Source organism: Camelus ferus, chromosome 3 (assembly GCF_009834535.1).
Source record: "Camelus ferus isolate YT-003-E chromosome 3, BCGSAC_Cfer_1.0, whole genome shotgun sequence".
Taxonomy (NCBI): domain Eukaryota; kingdom Metazoa; phylum Chordata; class Mammalia; order Artiodactyla; family Camelidae; genus Camelus; species Camelus ferus.
Genome location: NC_045698.1, coordinates 7000690 through 7018895, shown reverse-complemented (window position 1 = coordinate 7018895; position 18206 = coordinate 7000690). Strand labels below are relative to the sequence as shown.

The 18206-nt window shown below is 45.4% G+C and overlaps 1 long non-coding RNA gene across 1 annotated transcript in view; it reads left to right on the top strand.

Annotated features, from left to right (window-relative positions):
- The window catches only part of LOC116660445, a 74354-nt gene that overhangs the window by 20684 nt on the left and 35464 nt on the right, over positions 1-18206 (top strand). The window lies entirely within an intron of this gene.

Genomic DNA, 18206 nt, shown 5'->3' with positions numbered 1-18206 from the left:
AATGCTTTTTGATTATGAAAATTGGTTAGTAACCATTTCAGTATGCACCATCCTGTTTTGCTTATGACAAGCAGTACTAAAATGTTTCTGTTGGAACTTGGTTATAGATTAGCTCCGTATCCCAGAATTAATCACTGTGTAGTAGGGCAACCTGCCATGTTGCAGGGGGGGACCTGGGGGTAAAGTTCTTGGGCTGTTGACAATTGCGGGCCACTCATTATGTGCAAGTGTTTCCCATTATTTAATCAAGGTTGAACACAGAAGATGGAGTGGGGTGGTGGTGGGAATAATCATCTCAGAGGGATCTATTCTTTTCCGGGATAGAATTGTCTCCAGGTTGAGGTTTCCAAATGTTTTTTTTTTTGTTTTTTTGCCTAAAAGAAAATAGCTTACTTGTGTTATTATTGTCACTGTGCTAAAACTTACCATGGATGTGGGCTTTAGGAAAGTGGTTAATTAACCAACTTCATAAGTGTAAAGGGATATCTTACAGATTTAGTAACCACATTTTTGGATCCAAAGGCTCTTGGTCTGATAAAATAAAACTCAGGGATACTTTTGTACTAAAGGAAATCTGGAAATGTGGTTTAGTTACCAAAATAGCAGATTTTCTGAGAGATGTTGAGTTTATGGAGACAGCAGAATAGAATATTTGAAACTGGGACTATATTAGTGAAACTAAACTCATGCTCTACCCTGATTCTCCCCCCACCCACCTGTCCCCTAATTGGACCCCTCACCATTATTTACAAGTTCAAAGCACCACCAGGCAGCTCAAGCTAGAAAATGAGGCTCCACCTGCGACACCTCCCCCTTGCAGAGCTCCTCTATCCAATCAGCTACCAAGTCCACTGAAAATACCTCCACCTCCACACCACCATCTTTTAAAAAAGTTTTTTTTTTATTAATAGATTTTCTTTTTTAGAGCAGTTTTAGGTTTACAGAAAAATTAGGCGAAAAGTATGGAGAATTTCCCTAGTCTCCTCTCCCCTTCCCTATTCTTAACCTCTTGCATCAGTGTGGTACATTTGTTACAGCAGATGAGCCAATATTGAAAAATTAACTGAAATCCATTGTTTACATTAGAGATCACTCTTTTTGTTGTTCAGTTCTATGGGCTTGGACAAATATATAATGACGTGTATCCACCATAACAGTATCCTGTAGAATAGCTTCACTGCCCTAAAATTCCCCTGTTCTCCACCTATTCATTTTTTACCTCACTCTCCCCAGTCTCCTAGAAACCACTGATCTTCTCATGTCTCCAGTTTTGTCTTTTCCAGAATGTCATATAGATGGAATCACACAGTAGGTAAGTTTTTCAGATTGGCTTCTTTCACTTAGCAGTATGCATTTATAGTTCCTCTGTGTCTTTTCAGGACTTGATAGTCATTACTTTTCCACTGTCTGGATTACCACAGCTTGTTTAGCCATCCATCCATTGAAGGACGTCTTAGTTGCTTCCAAGTTTTGGCAATTATGAATAAAGCTTTTATAAACATCCATCGCACCACTATCTTGGGTGAAGCCACAATCACATCTATGTGGACTATAGAACTAGCCATCAAATTTGCCTCCCAAATTCCTCTTAGCTCCCTTCCACTCACTCTCTACATGGCAGCAGAATTCTGTTTCTAAATCATAAACGATCATGTTGTCCTGCCGTCTCCCATTCTCTGGGCGCCATGCAACCCTTCATTCAGTTCCTTTAACCAAGGCTTCCCACCTTGGAGCTTGCATGCACATTTCCTCTGCTTGGATCCTCCTCCTCCCGCTTCCACCTCCCCAACCTTTACCTCCCTGCCACCTAGTGATGCTTGAGCTCTCACAGTGATGGTAGGTGCCCAGGCCTGTCTGGGCTGGGTCTCCCCACCATCTGCTCACACAGCACCCAGTAATTCACCCACTGTGGCACCATTGTGATGAAATAATGAACTGTTAGTTGGTTTCTTTCATATGCTAGCCTGTAAGCTTCCCTGGGGGCAGACACTTTGTCCGCTATGATGTCTCTATATCAGAGCTTCACTGGGAGCCCACCGTATTGCAGGGACTTATTGCATATTTGTTGAATAGAAAAATAAATGAGAACCTGAGATGCGTGGTCACTGTGCCTGGGGGAGTGCTTATATGTGCTTGAAAGATCAGGAACCAAGAATATATGTGCAGGTTATGGCAGCATAATGGGAGCAAATGTTAGCCAGCACGTTCCATCTCTTCCATTACGCATCCTCCCGTCTGGTACAGTCATCCCCTAAGGAAGTGGGTGTTAAGAGCTGAGCGTGGAGAAAGGCCGGTGGGTCTCTCTCTGGCTTGTGGGCTGTGAAGCCTGAGTGTAGTATGATAAAGAACGTATCTGGTCCTTGTTCCCAGCTTCTAGCCCACACCTTCAAGACCCTGTGCGTTCTCTGAGTGATGGGAGTGTCCTTTATTAATGAACCCTTTCAAACACACCTGAATTTATGCTAATGAGGTAACTCAAGATATGGGCCCTTAGATATGAGAGAGGGGCTAGTCACGTGGCCAATGACATACTAAGACCCCTATAAAAGTCTAGACACCCAAAGTTGCAAAAGCATCCTATCTGAGCACCACTTTGATACGCCAGGAAGGTGATGTGTCTGGACTCCACAGACAGGGCGTGGGAGCTCTGCGTGTGGGACCCTTCCAGACCTGGCCTTGTGCGTCTCTGACATCTGGCTCTTCCTGAGTTATGTCCTTTGTAATAAAATTCTGATAGTAAGTGCAGCAGTCTCGTGAGTGTATGACTTGTTCTACTGAATTATTAAAACCAAGGGGGTCACGAGGGACTTCTGAACTTAAAGCCATTGGGCAGGAGTGGAGGTGGCCTTCAAGATTTGTGGCTGGGATATGAAGTTGGGATGGTCTTGTGGAGGACTTTGCCCTTAACCTGTGGGCTCCGCTCCAACTCTGAGGAGTTAGTGTCCGAACTGAATGGAATCGCAGGACACCCAGTGGATATCAGAGAACTGGTGTCAGGACAATGAGGCAGGAGGCTCTGAGCAATGACCCCAGCAGAGTGCCCATCCTTTTTCAGACCAGGACAACTGCCTTGGGGAAGCAATTGGGCACAGATGTTGGTGGACCCCTGAAAAGGGAGCCCCAGGGCCCTGCCTTCCCACAAGTGCCATTGAAGGCAGAAACTTCTGATGGTTTTGTGGTATGAGAGCAGAGAAGCCCTGTGCCCCCAGATAGCAAGATCCAGAGGGGAATCAACTGTCCTTAGGACCCTGCTGAAATTCCTTGGGTTTTAGCTTAGGCGGCGGCAGCTGACTGCACCTGAGCTGCACAGGGGCGCAGAGGCAGCAGGAAAAGAGGCAGCGAGCCAGCGAGGGGGCTGGTCAGGTCAGGAGGGGTGGGTGAGCTCCAGGGAATGAACATGTTAACAGGTGCTGGGTGCCATTCCTCTGACCGCATCAGGCAAACGATCTCAGTTGGGGCCTATTCTGCCTTTCACATCCCTTTCTGCAACTTAGTGTCCACCTGCTGTCAGAGGGGTACTGTGTCACGTGGGTAGAACCGAGTGGTACTGGAGGGTAGGCCCGGGACATGCAACGAGCAAAGGGCTAAGTGGTACCAGGGCCACCAGGGTAGAAACAATAGGACTCCTGATGAGATGTCAGGACAGACCGCAGAAATCATTCAAAACACCATCCTTAAAATCTGCACACATTAAACGATTTGTGTTTGCAACCCCGGCGTTTTTAGAAACTGTGTTATAGTTAGATTTCTTTGGCCTTCCCTTGGTTAACGAATGGGATTGCATTTGGGATAAATCAACATTTATTTTCTACTGCCTTGCAATTATGGAGAATTGATGGGCTGGCACATCGAAGAGTAAGAGTGTTTTAGGCACATGTGACTGTATGAAGCTCACTATGACAGAAGAGCAGAGGAGGCTGGAAGGGGTTAACCTCTAAAGGGGCAAATCAGGGCCGCAGAGAGAGGAAAACATGAAACAGTGTGAGAAGGTGTGAGGGGCCATGTGGCTTAATATAAATAGCACAGGGCTGAAAGTCAGGTGACTGGGGTGATGGGAAACAAGGGGCCGATTTATAGGATTGTTGGAGCTCCCTTCTGCTCCATAATTCACACTCTGCTACTAGTCTGACATTTGCCTGATGAGACAATAATTCTGGGCTTCTGTTTTTTTCCTGTGAAAGGCCCCTGTTTTCATTAAAAACATTCTAGACCCAGTGGGACCAGTGGCTCTAACAGCCACGAGGACAGAGCGGAGCAGTGGTCTCGGGCTGAGCTCCCCAGAGCCACACAACGTTTTTCCGGCGGATCTGGGGCGGCCGCAGGGGACCTGGCTGGGTGCTGAGATCTGTTCCCTGTGTCAATCCAAATAATGCCACACTTAGCAGTTTTACAGGTTGGACTTCTACCAACATTTCGCTTTGTAGAAATTGTCTTTCACATCAACATTTTGAAAACTTTGCCACAGAGTATTTTGGGGAGGTAAGTTGCCTAGCCAGTGATGGCAGGTCCTCTCTTTTCTAGAACAGCCTCGCTTTCCTCTCTTCCACTCCGTCCCCCAGCTATGTGTGAGAGATGCAGGGTCCAGGAAGTGTCTAACAATGGTACCGCTCTCTCACCTGGTTCAAAGGTGTTTACAGCCTCCATCTCTCAGGCTGTATTCAAGTCACAGACTAGTTACCAACAGTGAGAAAATTAGTACAGCCTTAATTGAATGGATTTCACAGCATCTCTGGAGAGAAGGCATAATTAATCCTGATCTTAGAGATGAAAAGCTGGAAATGCAAAGTATTTAAAGGATGCCCTGCACGACACCGGATGGGTCATTAGACAGCCAGGGCTGGAACCCAAGCATGTGACATCCAAGCCGTCTTTCCTAGTGCCTTTTTCTTGCTGCTAGCTTTTTCATTCCAGTTTGCTGCCTCTGATGGAGAAGGCAGTAGCCACATATTGCTAATTCTGGTCACCGACACAACTTGCACTTGACTGCTTTATAGTGGTGATAGGATTTCAGCATTGAAATTCCTGCCCCAGAAGCAAGAGAAATCAAAGGCAGACAGGGTCTGTGCTTCTTGCTTGGACCCTTTGGTTGATCTTGTCCCTGCAGGCATGTGTGCTCACCATGCAGCTTGAATGACCAGGGCCGCGAGCAGCCTTGTGATGGCCATTAGACCAGAGAACTGGGGCATGGAAGGGGAGGGGCTCTCTCTGGCTCTAAACCAGGGGTGTTTTTTCTCTTTGGCTGTTGCAGCAAATTATCATGAATTTAAAACAACACACCTTTATTCTGGCACAGTTCTGGAGTTTCCAGAAATCTGCAAGGTGTCTTACGGGGCTAAAATCCCCGTAAGGGAGGATTTCAAGGTGAGAATGTATTCCTTGGCTCTCCAGCTTCTAAGGTTGCTCGTTCCTTGGCTGTGTCATTGTATTCCAGTCTGCTTACAAACGTGGGCGCGCCTAGGTAATCCAGGATAGTCGTCCCATCTCAAGATCCTTTGTCACATCTGAGGTGCTCCTTTGTCACATCTGAGGTGCTCCTTTGACATATAAGGTAACACATTCACACGATCTGGGGATGGGTATGAGGACATCTTGGGGGCCACTATTTAACTAGCACACCAGGCAGTTCTCAGACTGGGGTGGGGATCAGAGTGAATGCAGCCCCCAGAAGTGACCAAGGCTGGAAGTGGCCCCGTCTCCTCTGGAGGGTGAAGGAGGTGGGCAGGTTTTCTGACGTCTTCTGTTCACAGTTGGATGTAGGATGACACTCTGAGCCTCTGATAATCAGTGGGATTCTCAGAGTGTCTGATTCTGGAAACCTCTCATTCACGGGAGCATGGAGACAGGGATGAAAAAGCCCTAGGCTGATGAAAGTCCTCAGGAATCAATTCTGTCTGGAAAAAGCCAGAAAGATCTAGAAGTGCTAGGTGCCCTCTGCCGTATGCCCTGACCCCTGGAGACCACAGGATGTCCCTGACCCTCTACACTTGCAGGCAAGTCCCTTAGCCTCAGTTTCCTCACCGGTGACAGAGGTGTGATTCAAAAACACCCCACACATGCAAAGGCTTTATCTTAACAATTTCATTTTACCTTTATTGTTCATTCTTTTTAAAAAGTCTATTTATTATTTGCTTCAAACAATGGTCACAATTCACGTTCAGGATAGAACCTTTGAATAATTCAGAAATCCATAAATTAATCAGAATCCAGGCATCTACTATTCAAAGGCAGGGCTCTCCCTTGTCCCAGCCAAATACGCAGATAACCCACAACAGGGACCAACTATTCTACAAGCATGTAAGACATTTTTTTTTTTTGCAGCAGTTATGCAGCTGTTATTATGGGAAAACATCTTGATTTATTAACCAGTGTAATACACATACAATTTTTGGTGTTTTTCACACCTACTTTTCCTCAATCTCAGGATTTCCATGGACTGGGGACTTCCACATTCTTCTCTCGAGAAAGTCGTGAACAGTGAACTGTGCAGATAGTGGAGAAATCACATCTTATTCCTGGGGTTTCTTAGCTGGGTTTTAGAATTTATGAAGAGATAGTAATCTTGAGATTCAAGGCTATTGATTTCAGGAATCGAGCCTTTTGAAAAAGAAAAAGGTGTTTGAGATTCATGGACTTGTCTTTGGCTCTCAAAAGCTAAATGAGCCCCTGTGTGTTGATTTATAATGTTTATACTATAAAAAATGGGTTGGGGGAAATGAAGAAAGAGCCAGACTACCTTGTCACCCTACTGGTTAAAGATTCAGTGCTTTGTGAAGGTGCAGGCTGGAGAACTGAGAGGGTGGGGGCAGAAAGTTAGGTCTGTGGTCCAGGGAGCAAGGTCCAGGTCAGTGGGTCATGAGAAGGACAGACGGGAGTCAGCCCAGTCCAGTCCGTTCTGCCCTGATCACTGGGCTCCTGGTATTTGCTGAACCAGCTGTGCAGACTCTCTTGCCAGCATCCAGTGGGTCCCACAAGCAGGCACTGTGAGGAGCCGTGACCCTTGCCCTTTTACTGATCATCCTTTGAAGTCACCTGAGGGTGCTGAGGGGCCAGGTCAGTGTGAGCCCTGAGATCTGTTTGGCCCCAGCTGCTTTGTCCTGGGCCAAGCCTCCCTTCTCAATGACCCAGGATGCTCACGAGCATCTCCGTCCCGCAGAGGGAAGGTGTGCAGCCCAGAGGGCAGGGCCTTAGGGAGGGCAGAGCCCTTGCATCCTCCTCAGGCAGCAGCACTTGGAATCAGCCTCCCAGCAGCCACCTCCCCCGTCACGTGGTCTTCCCAGCAATTCCAGAGGTACACACTCCCAGGATGTACCAGGATATACCAGTATGTACCAGTATGTATCAGGATATACCAGAGCCACTTGCTTACTTCCTCCTCCTCAGTGGCTGTCAGGTGCAGGCACCTATCCGAGCAGCAGGGGTGGGAGGCTGGGGTGTGGGGACTTGAAATGCAGGTGTGGGGCTTGGGAACCTACAGAGCATCTTCTGCATGTCTCGCTCCTGCTGTCCTCTTCCCATTGCCCAGGGGCTTGACAATCTCCACCATTCCCAGCATCTCTCAGATCCACACACCTGCCTACCTCACACCTCCTCCCACATCTTTTTCTATAATTTTGTTCAGTATCCTCAAAAATATTTCCTTTACACTCTCTTTCTTAGTTCTCTTGGTGAGCCAGGCAAAAAGCAAAAACAAAAACAAAAACCCAATAAGACACATAAACTCATTAGACTCCTCTGCTGAGAAGGGGTAAGGGGCAGGGCTGATTGTTACCATGTGTCAGGGTGACCCAAGCCTTTCTCAAGATGACACTGGAGATGAAATGAACAGGCATCACCAATGGCTGGGGTTTTGGGGGTCCCCGAACTGCCCTGCATAATTTCTACCCCCGCCTCACCCTTCACCCTCCTCGAGTCAGGCTTTCTTTGACCACAGTTCAGGAGACCTAACAACACATTCCTTTTCATCATTGCTGTTTGCTGTAACACGACCAGAACTGTATTCTTTACTATTTTTTTTCATTGCATAGTTTCTATATCTTAAACAACTTCTAATTAGACTCTAAGGTAATGACTTTAAGGGCTGACCCAGAAATCCAGCCCTGTTTATTGTGTTGCTCAGAAACTGATGCAGGATATGGGGTGTAAGGAAGCCCATGTCTCAGCTCTCCGTTGAGTCCCTGGGATGTGCTCCGCCAGGTGTGGGTCCCTGGCTTCGTGCAGGAAAGAATTCAAGAGCAAGCCACAGTTCAGTAAAAGTAGATTTATTTAGAGAGATACATACTGCCTGGAGTGTAGGCTGTTTCAGAAGGCAGGAGAAAGGCCACGAGCTGTGGGGGTTGGATGCTCAGGTTAAAGTAGAAGTAGGTACACACTCCACAGACTGCAGGCCATCTCTGAAGATGAGGGAGTGAGATGCGGACACCAGGTGCCATGTTGCGTTTTTATGGCCTTAGTAGCTTCACATGCTAACAAGTGGGAGGACCATTTTAACCACCCTGGGGAAGGGGCTGGGATTCCCAGGAAGTTGGCCATTGCCCACTCTGACCTTTTATGGTTAGTCTTGGAGCTGCCATGGCGCCTGTGGGCATGTTATTCACCATGCTAATATATTATAATGGGTGTATAATGAGGCTCAAGGTCTACTAGAAGTCAAATCTCCTGCCATCTTGAGTCTCAAAGCCTACTGGGAGTTGAATCGTCCACCATTTTGATGTTAATTGCTGCGTCATTCCTTGAATGGCTGTGCCCTGCCCCCTTCCTTCCTGTCTCAAGATAATGTGCGTAGAATGTCTAAACAATCTATCCCCAGTGGTACTGATTGAAAACTGGGTAGGTGGGTTGTGGGGTCAATTGTAAATCCATACTTTAAGAAGCAATAACCTTTTAAGAAGAATTTTCAAGAGAAAATTAATCCAGCATTTTATTTAAGGAAATTATACGTGAGTGTGCCTGTCCCCAGATTGGGAGTAGATATTGACATATGCTGTTTAAAAATATTTGGACATTTTGCTGCACAGCGGGGGTCCGTACTGCTGGCTGTTTACATATGACAGTGAAAGCCGGAAATCCCTTCTTTCTCTTTTGTTGTCTCAGCTCTGGTGCAGGTATGTTGTTGGGTACATAATTACTGAAACAGCTGCATCTACCCAGGGTTTGGTTGTTGTTCACTTACTTTTGGACAACTGGGTTTAGTACGAGTCACTGAGAACGGCATGCAAGGATGTCTAGGAGGGAGCTGATCTTAATTCTCGAGTATTAAAGGTGTCAGAATTAGACACTTTGAGCCACCTGTGCCCTCTCCACCAGCTCCAGCCTGTTAATGGTGCCCAGCACGGCCTCCAGTCTCATCCATGGGAGTCCATTATCCTTTTCTCCCCTTGGTGGAGAAGGCCAGAGACATTTCTATCCATCTCTGCCCCTCAGAGGAAGTCACCTCTAAGTAACTGTAGTGGGTTGAATGGTGGCCTCTAAAGAGTTATATCTGTGTCCTAGTCCTTGGAATTGGGTGAATGTGACCTTATATGGAAAAAAGGTCTTTGCAGATGCAACCCATTGGAACACTTTGTTAAGGATCTTGAGATGATTCATCTGAGCATCTCGGTGTGTCCTAAATCCAAAGCAAGCATCCTTCTAAGGGACACAAAGAAGAAGATGTGTGAAGATTCAGGCAGAGGTATCACTACAAGCCAAGGAACACCAAGGAATGCCGGCAATCACCAGACACTTGAAGAAGCAGAAATAGATTCTTCCCCAGGGAGAATAGCCCTACCAACATCTTGATTTTGGACTTTTGGCCTCTAGAACTAGAGGAAATAAATTTCTATTGTTTTAAGTCACTAAGTTTGTGGTAATTTGTTATGGCAGCCTAGAAAATGAAATGGTAACTCAGTCAAAATGGTGATGACACAGAGGATTTTTACGGCAGTGAAACTGCTATGCGTGATATTATAATGATGGATACATGTCCTTCTACACTTGTCAAAAATCACAGATTGTGTGCTGTCAAAGTGAACCCAAATGTCAACTATAGACTTGGGGTGATGGTATGTCAATGGAGATTCATTGATTGTAACAAATGTGTCCCTCTGGTGGGGAATGTTGATAATGAGGGGGCTTTGTGTGTGTGTGTGTGTGTGTGTGTGTGTGTGTGTGTGTGTGTTTGTTGAGGGTGTTCAGGGGGTAAATGGGAACTCTCTATATTTTCTGTTCAATTTTGCTGGGAGTCTAAAACTGCTCTAAAAAATAGTCTATTAAAAACATGGCCAACTTGCCTCCTTTCCCGTCTCCTCTGAGAAAACGCGACTGTCTTTGCACTGATGGATACAGTCTGACCCTATGCATTGCTTCATCGAGGTAAGAAGGCCTTTGTCCCCTGCACTGACCAGTGCTGACTGCAGGGGGGGCAGCCCCTTCAGCCGGGGCAGGCGCCATGGGGGTGCTCCTCTGTGGGCTGTCAGTGGGCAGTGCTCTGGTCTGCGGCAGGGGGAGCATCTCTTCCTGAAGGGAGATCTGGGTGCACCCAGGAGAGCCCACCCCAGCGGTCCCACTCCAGTCTCGGAAATACCCAGCCCTTGCTTTGTCTAGGTCTGCATCTGAGCTGTCAGGTGTTGTTGGAGAATTTTGGAGAACTGGGCTGATTCAATTTACTTCTAAATCACAGTCTCAAACTTCCAGTGAGTTCTCAGCACCATCCACCAAATCCATTTTTTTTCCTGGACTATTTGCTCTCCATTCTGGGGATAACAATTTCATGCCTCATTTTTCACCTTAAATCTTCCACCCCCTGTCTTCCTACCTATCCTGTCCCCAAGCAGGTCATCAGCTAGGTGTTAGTGTGCTGTGAAAATAGAAGGAATTGGATGGAAACACCTTAATGTAGCACCATCACATCTAGAAACCGACCTGCACCAGGAGTCCATCCCCTTCCTCTCTCCCCAGGCCAGTCCTTTGCTCTTTGGAGCCCACAACCCTACTGTCTTCTCAAGGACTTAACCCCTTCAGGTTCCTTCCTCCAGCATCACCAGCCTCTCTGCTGGACCATTTTTCATAGCATCCAAACAGTGTTTTTTGCATTTTTTCTAATCCTCTTAACTCTTCCTTCACCTCCTCCTGCTCCAGGGAGCACCCTGTCCTTCTGCTCCATTCCACAGCAAAAAATCTCAATTCTCAGGTTGATCTATACCTCCTTTCTCCATTTGTTTGCATTCTCAGACCCAGAACCATCTAATCTGGTCTTGGCCCACCTTTGTTCTGAGCTACTCTCTTCAGGGTGACCAATGGCCCCCGTCTTCCATTTCATCCAGCTTCTTGCTGTCATTGGCACAGATGATGTCCCTGCTTCTGGACAGATTCTCTCCGCTAGAACATCACCCTCTAGGCTTTCTTTCCATCCGGCCTCTTCTTTCTCTTTTCCATTGCTTATTCCACCTCTTCTCTCTAACTGCTAAATATTTGAGGGCCCTGGGGCTCACTTTTTGTCCCCCTTCTCTGTCTGCTCCTGAGATAAATGATTTGTTCTCATGACTCCCACATGGAAATCTCAAGCCTGAAACTCCCGCATCCAGCCACCCACTTGATGAATCCATCTGTTGGCTCCCAGGCATCTCAGAATCGCCATGTCCATGTCATCCTGCCATTTTCCTCCCCTCTTTCCACAGTCAGTACATGACCCCCAACCAAGGCCAGAGCTGTGAGTATAATTCCCCCCTCCTCCCACTTCCTCATCCCCCACCCCACGCCAGCCATCCATAAATCCCGCCACTCCTGGCTCCGAGGTGCAGTTCCAACCGATTTGCTTCTCTCTACCTCCACCATCACTCCATGTTCCAGCCTTCGTGACATGCCACCTGGTCCACAGTGGCAGCATTACAATTCTTGACCCCGTTTCTATTCTGTTTTCTATCTCAGTCATCAGTGACCCATTTTATTCCCCCTGTACTTTTAAAATAAAGACCCAGGCCTCAACATCGCTTTCAGGGTGCTCTGTGTGTCCCACCTACCTTGCTGACTTGTTCTACTCTGTCTAATATTCCCTCAACGCCAGTTGCGCTGGGCCTCTCCTGTGTTAGTGGCATTGCCCAGACTTTTTTCTCCTTCCGAGGATTTCTCAACCTCAGCGCTATTGACCTTTAGGGGCTGGATAATTCCTTGTTGTGAGGGCTGTCATGCGCATTATAGAATGTTTGGCAGTGTCTCTGGCCTCTACCAAGTAGATGTCAGTAGCATCTACTCTCGCTAAGCTGTGACAACTGAAAATCTCTCCAGACATTGTCAAATATCTCTTGGTGCAAAATCACTCCTGGTTGAGAGCCACTGCTCTATTTGAAATACTCCCCACCAGTCATCCCCTTACCCAGGGGCAATATTGAAAAGACTTAACAACTGGTATAGCACGGGCTTTAACGGATCAGAATATGACCCCTTGTAGGGGAGTGTTGAGAATGCAAATGAGTTTAGGTGTCTGCAGTGCTTATCCCAGGGCCTGCCATAGAGGGGATGCTGTGTAAGCATTCACTCGCCCCACCCTGCCATCCTTACTATAACTGGCTCATTATTAGCCAGGTCCAAACATTTCAAAACAGCCCCTCCGTCTCAGTTATTCTTGACGGTTGCACTTTGGTTGTTTTTGTAGAACACTCACAAGTTGTAATTAATTTGTAATTGTATCCATCTTTGTTTAATCTACCCATTTCTAACTGCCGTTATAAATGCCACCAAGGCAGTGTATCAGGGTAGTCTCACTTCTGTAATGAATAGCTTCTGCACCTGAGTGATTTCACGTGGTAGAAGATTACCTATTTTCTTTCTTCAAATGGCGATTCCATGTGAAGGTGTGATGCACAAGCATTCCATTCCCCATTTTTTGTCTTCTCCTTCCTCTGCTGGGACTGTTCTGCTGGATCCTTTGCCTCCAGCTGGCAGACAGGGGAAGGAGGGAGATGGAGACTTTCATATGGAAGGTTTTCAATGGACCTGGGCTGGGAACACCCAGCACCACTCCTGCCCACATCCCATTGGCTAGTGCTCAGTCATGTGGCCACATAGCTGCAAGGCAGGCTGGGAAATGTAGTCTGGTTGTGCCCAGCGGAGCCAGGATAGGGCATGGTGAGCATCTGGTCAGTCTCCTTCCAGGCAGGCATTGCTTGCATCTGTGAGTCTAGAGTGTTGTCATTGGGTTGATAATGAATAAATATTGTTGAATGAATGAATGAATATATTTTAACTATCTGAATCTTTCCTGAGCATCCAAATTAGAAGAGAATATCTTTTTTCTTTGAGTGTCATTTGCACTTATAAACATCATTATGTGCTAAAAAGCTCATGGATGGATAACTTGTAATAGGAGAGCATTAGTCTTGGCTCTGCCAGTGAGAACAAGCTAAGCCTTGATAAAGCCACTCCCCCTCCAGGGCCTCATTTCTTAGTCCCCCCAGGGTGGCTCCTGGAGGGCAGGTTGCTGTGGGGCTTCATTTCAGATGCGATCAACGGCACAGCTCTGTTTACAGAAGAGACCTGGGATAAACCTTTCTAGATCGATTATCTGACCACATAGTCCCCTCTGACTGACACATTCCTCCAGGTCTGGTCTGCTCAGAGGCAGACAGATTAAAAAGAAGGACTCCCAGCCAGGAGGATAGGAATCGCCTGATGGTTAAAACACATGTTGTCTCTCCCACGCCCTCTAAGGGCTGGAACCCAGGTGTGCAGTTACCATGTCGGACTTCCTTCAGCCCTTAATGATTGTTCAGCCCATGGGGTGACAGGAAGCTTCTTGACGAGCCTTTTGTCATAAGATGGAGATGGTTTGTGCAGAGGGTTGCCAAATTTAGGGAAAAAAATGCAGGATATGCATTGCATGGGACATACCTATAGCAAAGAATTATTCGTTGTTCATCTGAAGTTCTAACTTAACTGGGTGCCCTATGTTTCACCGAGTAACCTTATTCATGCGGACTCACAGCCTCGAGCAAGGGCTTTGCTGAGACTGTCTGCCTCCAGTTTTGATGAGTTTGAACAGTGGCAGAACTGACTGAGGCCTTCCAAGATGTGTGAACTGTCCGAGTGGGTGCTGCCTCCTTCCTTATCAGGTGTAAGGTTGTTACCTGGTGATGGACTTGAACGTTCGCACATTAACTCCCTATTGCCACTTCGGCAGCTTCCTGAGCAGGTCACCCCGTCTTCTGTATGCTCTGATGAGCAGGTCATTTACCTTCCAGCCTTGAGTAGAAGGGACTGTCTTGCCTCCCATTCATCTTGCTTCCCACCTGACCAGAATTACTCAGCCAAGGCTCTAATGATTGTATTTGCTTCTCCTTTATTAAAATTGGGGTCGCCCTTAACATCTGTGAGCCATGTTCAGATTTAATTAAGATACACTTGGTTTGGTCCACAACCACTTATAAATTTTAATTAAACTGGATATATATTAAACTGAATTATTTTACAAGAACCAGTGCATTTGATAAGAAATGTAGTTATCTGTCTTTGAAATGCTACAGTTTTATATTTTGAAATCCTGACTTTAAAAGGGAAGTCATTTTAGGTCAAATTTAGCCTTGAATAAGCATTGACAAATGAGGTCATTTCTGGCTTTGATTTTAATTCATTATTGGAAAATATTCCTTCATTCATTCATTTGACATTGGAAGTTTATTTAGTACCAGAAACCACGCAAGTCATCATACTGGAAACTCACATTTGCAGATTCATAATTGTCTTCCTTTGACCTTGCTTTTTGTCTTCATAGCCTTCATGAGTTGAGTTAGTTATCCACATACATATAAGTGGATTATCTTTTTATTATTCACTTACATGTTCAACTCTATTAGTACCCAAGAAAATTTGGGTAAAGGATGTCCAAACTCTGTCTTACTCAGAGGAAAAAAGATATCCTTTCTTTTTCTTTTCTTTTCTTTTCTTTTTTTTTTTTAAGTGAAGACCAAGTCTACTTAGGAAGATGAAATAAAGCTGTGAAGAAAGGTAAGTGTTATGGACTGAATTGAGCCCCCCCCTTAATTCATATGTTGACACCCTATACCCCTAATGTGACTGTATTTGATGATAAAGCTTTTAGGAGGTAAAGTGAAGTGAGGTCAGTGGGCAGTGTTTTAATCTGATAGGACTGGTGGTTTTATAAGAACAGGAAGACATACCAGAGGCCTCTCTTTTCCTCCATGTGCTTGAACCAAGGAGAAGTCACGTGAACACACAAGGATAAGGTGGTCATCTCCAAGGCAGAGAAAGAGCTCCCCCCAGAATGTGACCGTGCTGATACCCTGATCTCAGACTTCCAGCCTCCAGAGCCATGAGAAATAAATTTCTGTTGTCTAAGCCACCTGGTCTGTGGTGTTTTGTTATGGCAGCCGCACTAATACAGTGAATTCAAATCTAAGCTTTTGGTGCATTCAGGGCTTTTGTGGCTGGTTGGCATTCTGGCCTCGAAGGTGGGTAGCTCTGTTCCAGAACAGTTTTGCCCTTTGCCATAATAGACTCTATGAAGTCAGCCTCTCCCTGCTGCTGGTAACAGCATGGATTCCATCATCAGGGTTCCTGGGACAGCTTTTGATGATGGAGCAAAACTAACCAGCTTGTCCTTGGAGTGACTCATGACCTTGACCTATCAACATCACTTCTTGCTGATTGAACTTCACAACCTACACACTTGTAATTTACAACCTGAAGTCCTCCATGAAAAGGTATATGCAGAATTTAGTTTATTAGGTCCTATGGCTTATTTCCATTCCACCAAAGGGAGTTTTTCCGTTAAAAGAAGTAATAATTCTAACCTTTTTTTGTGTCCCATTGAGTCTCATACATCAACAGATTTCAAAGCTTTAAAAAAAAATCTCAAGTTTAGCTTCATATTTGATGTGACTTTTACACTGCTTAGCCGTGTCCAGCCCTAAAAGCATGGCTTCCGTCTTTCCCTCTGAGACTCACCTTCTGTATCTCTTTGATGCACTAAAAATGCTCTCTCTAGATCAATGGAGAGTACCTACACGCCAGACATAGAGCTGTGACAGGAAATCAATATGCGGTGTGGACAGTTGAGGAGAACCTTAAATAACGCCTTAAAAGAATCCGCACTCCTCAGTTCCCCACTCCCCATGCCTGTGGAGACCGCTGGCAGGGTCATACCTGCTAACACACGTAGTCTTTCTTGGTGTGCAGACATTTTGCTAAACCAGCAGATGAAAACTACAGTCAACATCGCAATTAAAAAGGATTTGGATTCACAGATTGCTCTGACACTTTTTTTTTTCTCTCCCATACCTATGGTGTGGATATTTTAAAAAGTCCTGAACTTGGCACTTTGCTTAAGTCACACTGAGACCTAACATGCATCTTATTTTCTTTCTAAAAGCGACACTTAGCAACTTTTACTTGCTGGCATCATCTGGTGCCAAGAACAGTGAGAGGATGCAACTAGAGAGAACCAGAGGCCATTTCTTCTGATGTCAAAGAGAAAGAGAGGGATAAGAGCCCTATTTATTAGCTTCTCGTTCTAGCATAAAGTATTATAAAGCTGCCATATGTAAAAGGATCTACAGAAGGGTCACAGGCCAAAGTTCTGCAATTCCCAAGACACTCTGAGACACCTGTAACAGCCGTAGGTCTGACTTTTGCCAGATACACCAGCTGTGGACTTCTCTTGGTGGAATACCCCTTGGGTAACACACTCTGAGGTTTTCTAGAACAAAATTTTTGCTCAGAAAACTGTTTAGGCTCCTGGAATTAGACAAAAATAGGCAAGTCTTGGAGGACATACTTTTCACAGTAGTTTTGTAGCTTGTGTCTGCTAAAACAACAACAGCAACAACTGCGAGACAGACGAGAAACTCAGAGGGCACTGATGTCGGGCTGAAGCGCTGTAGCTGTGAGAGCTTCCGGGCTTCGTCTCCCTTGCTTGCAGCTGTGGATGGTGTTGTCAAGCTGCCTGTGGTTTGCAGTAATGCGCCGTCACGACTCAGTCCATGGGCGTTCAGTGCGGGAACTAGGTGTGAGATGGAGCCTGGAGGTGGTGTGACAGCGCAGAACGTGAGAGGACGTGGAAGAGGGCAGGACAGAGGAGGAGCTGCAGGCATTTGCCACATGGAGGAGGGAAGGTGTGGAAGATGACAGGGAGAAAGGGACCTTGACAAAGGTGGCCCTTTGTTAGCTTTAGTTGAAAAGAGACAAGAGCTGTGGATTTTTTTTCAGTTGAGGAATTACCACCAGCAGCAAACATTTATGGCTCATAATAATTTAGAGAAGGTTGGGCCTCGGTCACACAGGACATTGAAGACAGATCCTCTGATATTTTTCCTAGGATGTCATGGCCTAATTTAGGCTCTAGAGCTGTTCTGATCAGTGTGGCAGCCAGTGGCAACATGTGTCCGGTGAGTCCTTGAAAAGTGGCTGGTGTGAATTGTGTCAAATGCATTTTGTATTTCAAAGACCCAATAAGAAAAAATGGCTATTGAATATCTCAGTAATTTTTTAAAAATATTGATGATCTGTTATAATGATACTATTTAGGATATATTGGGTTAATAAAGTCCATTATTAAAATTAATTTCACTACAGGCTTCTAGTTGTAACATAAATAAGTCATGGGATATAATTAATGGTGAGTATGGTTAATACTGTATTGAATATTTCAAAGTTGCTAAGGGAGTAGATCTTAAAAGTTTTTATCACAAGGGAAAAATACTGTAACTCTGTGTTGTGATGGATGTTAACTATATTTATTGTGGCGAACATGTCACAATACATACAAATATCAGATCATTATGTTGCCTGCTTGAAACTAACATAATGTTTTATGTCAATTATATCTCAGTAATGAGATGATAATGTAAGTACAAAATTAATTTCACCAATTTCTCTTTACTTTTTAAATTGGTAGAAGGAAATTTAAAATCATCCATGTGGTTCACTTTATATTTCTACCAGACAAGGCTGCTCCAGAGTTATCTAAACAGACTGAGTTAAATCTCTCTTATGCATGATCACACTTCAAAATATTTTAAGTCCCCCAGTTTAAAAAATGAACATCCCTAATTCCATCAATTACTCCCTAAATGATCTGGTTCCAGAGGGCTCACCAGGCATGTCACCCCACTTATCAGACATCCCTTTGTCAATGTCTCTCTTGAAATACGATGCCTGGAACCGAATGCTATGATTCCTGAGTATAGCTGAGAAAGGACTTGGGGGAGGGAACGGTC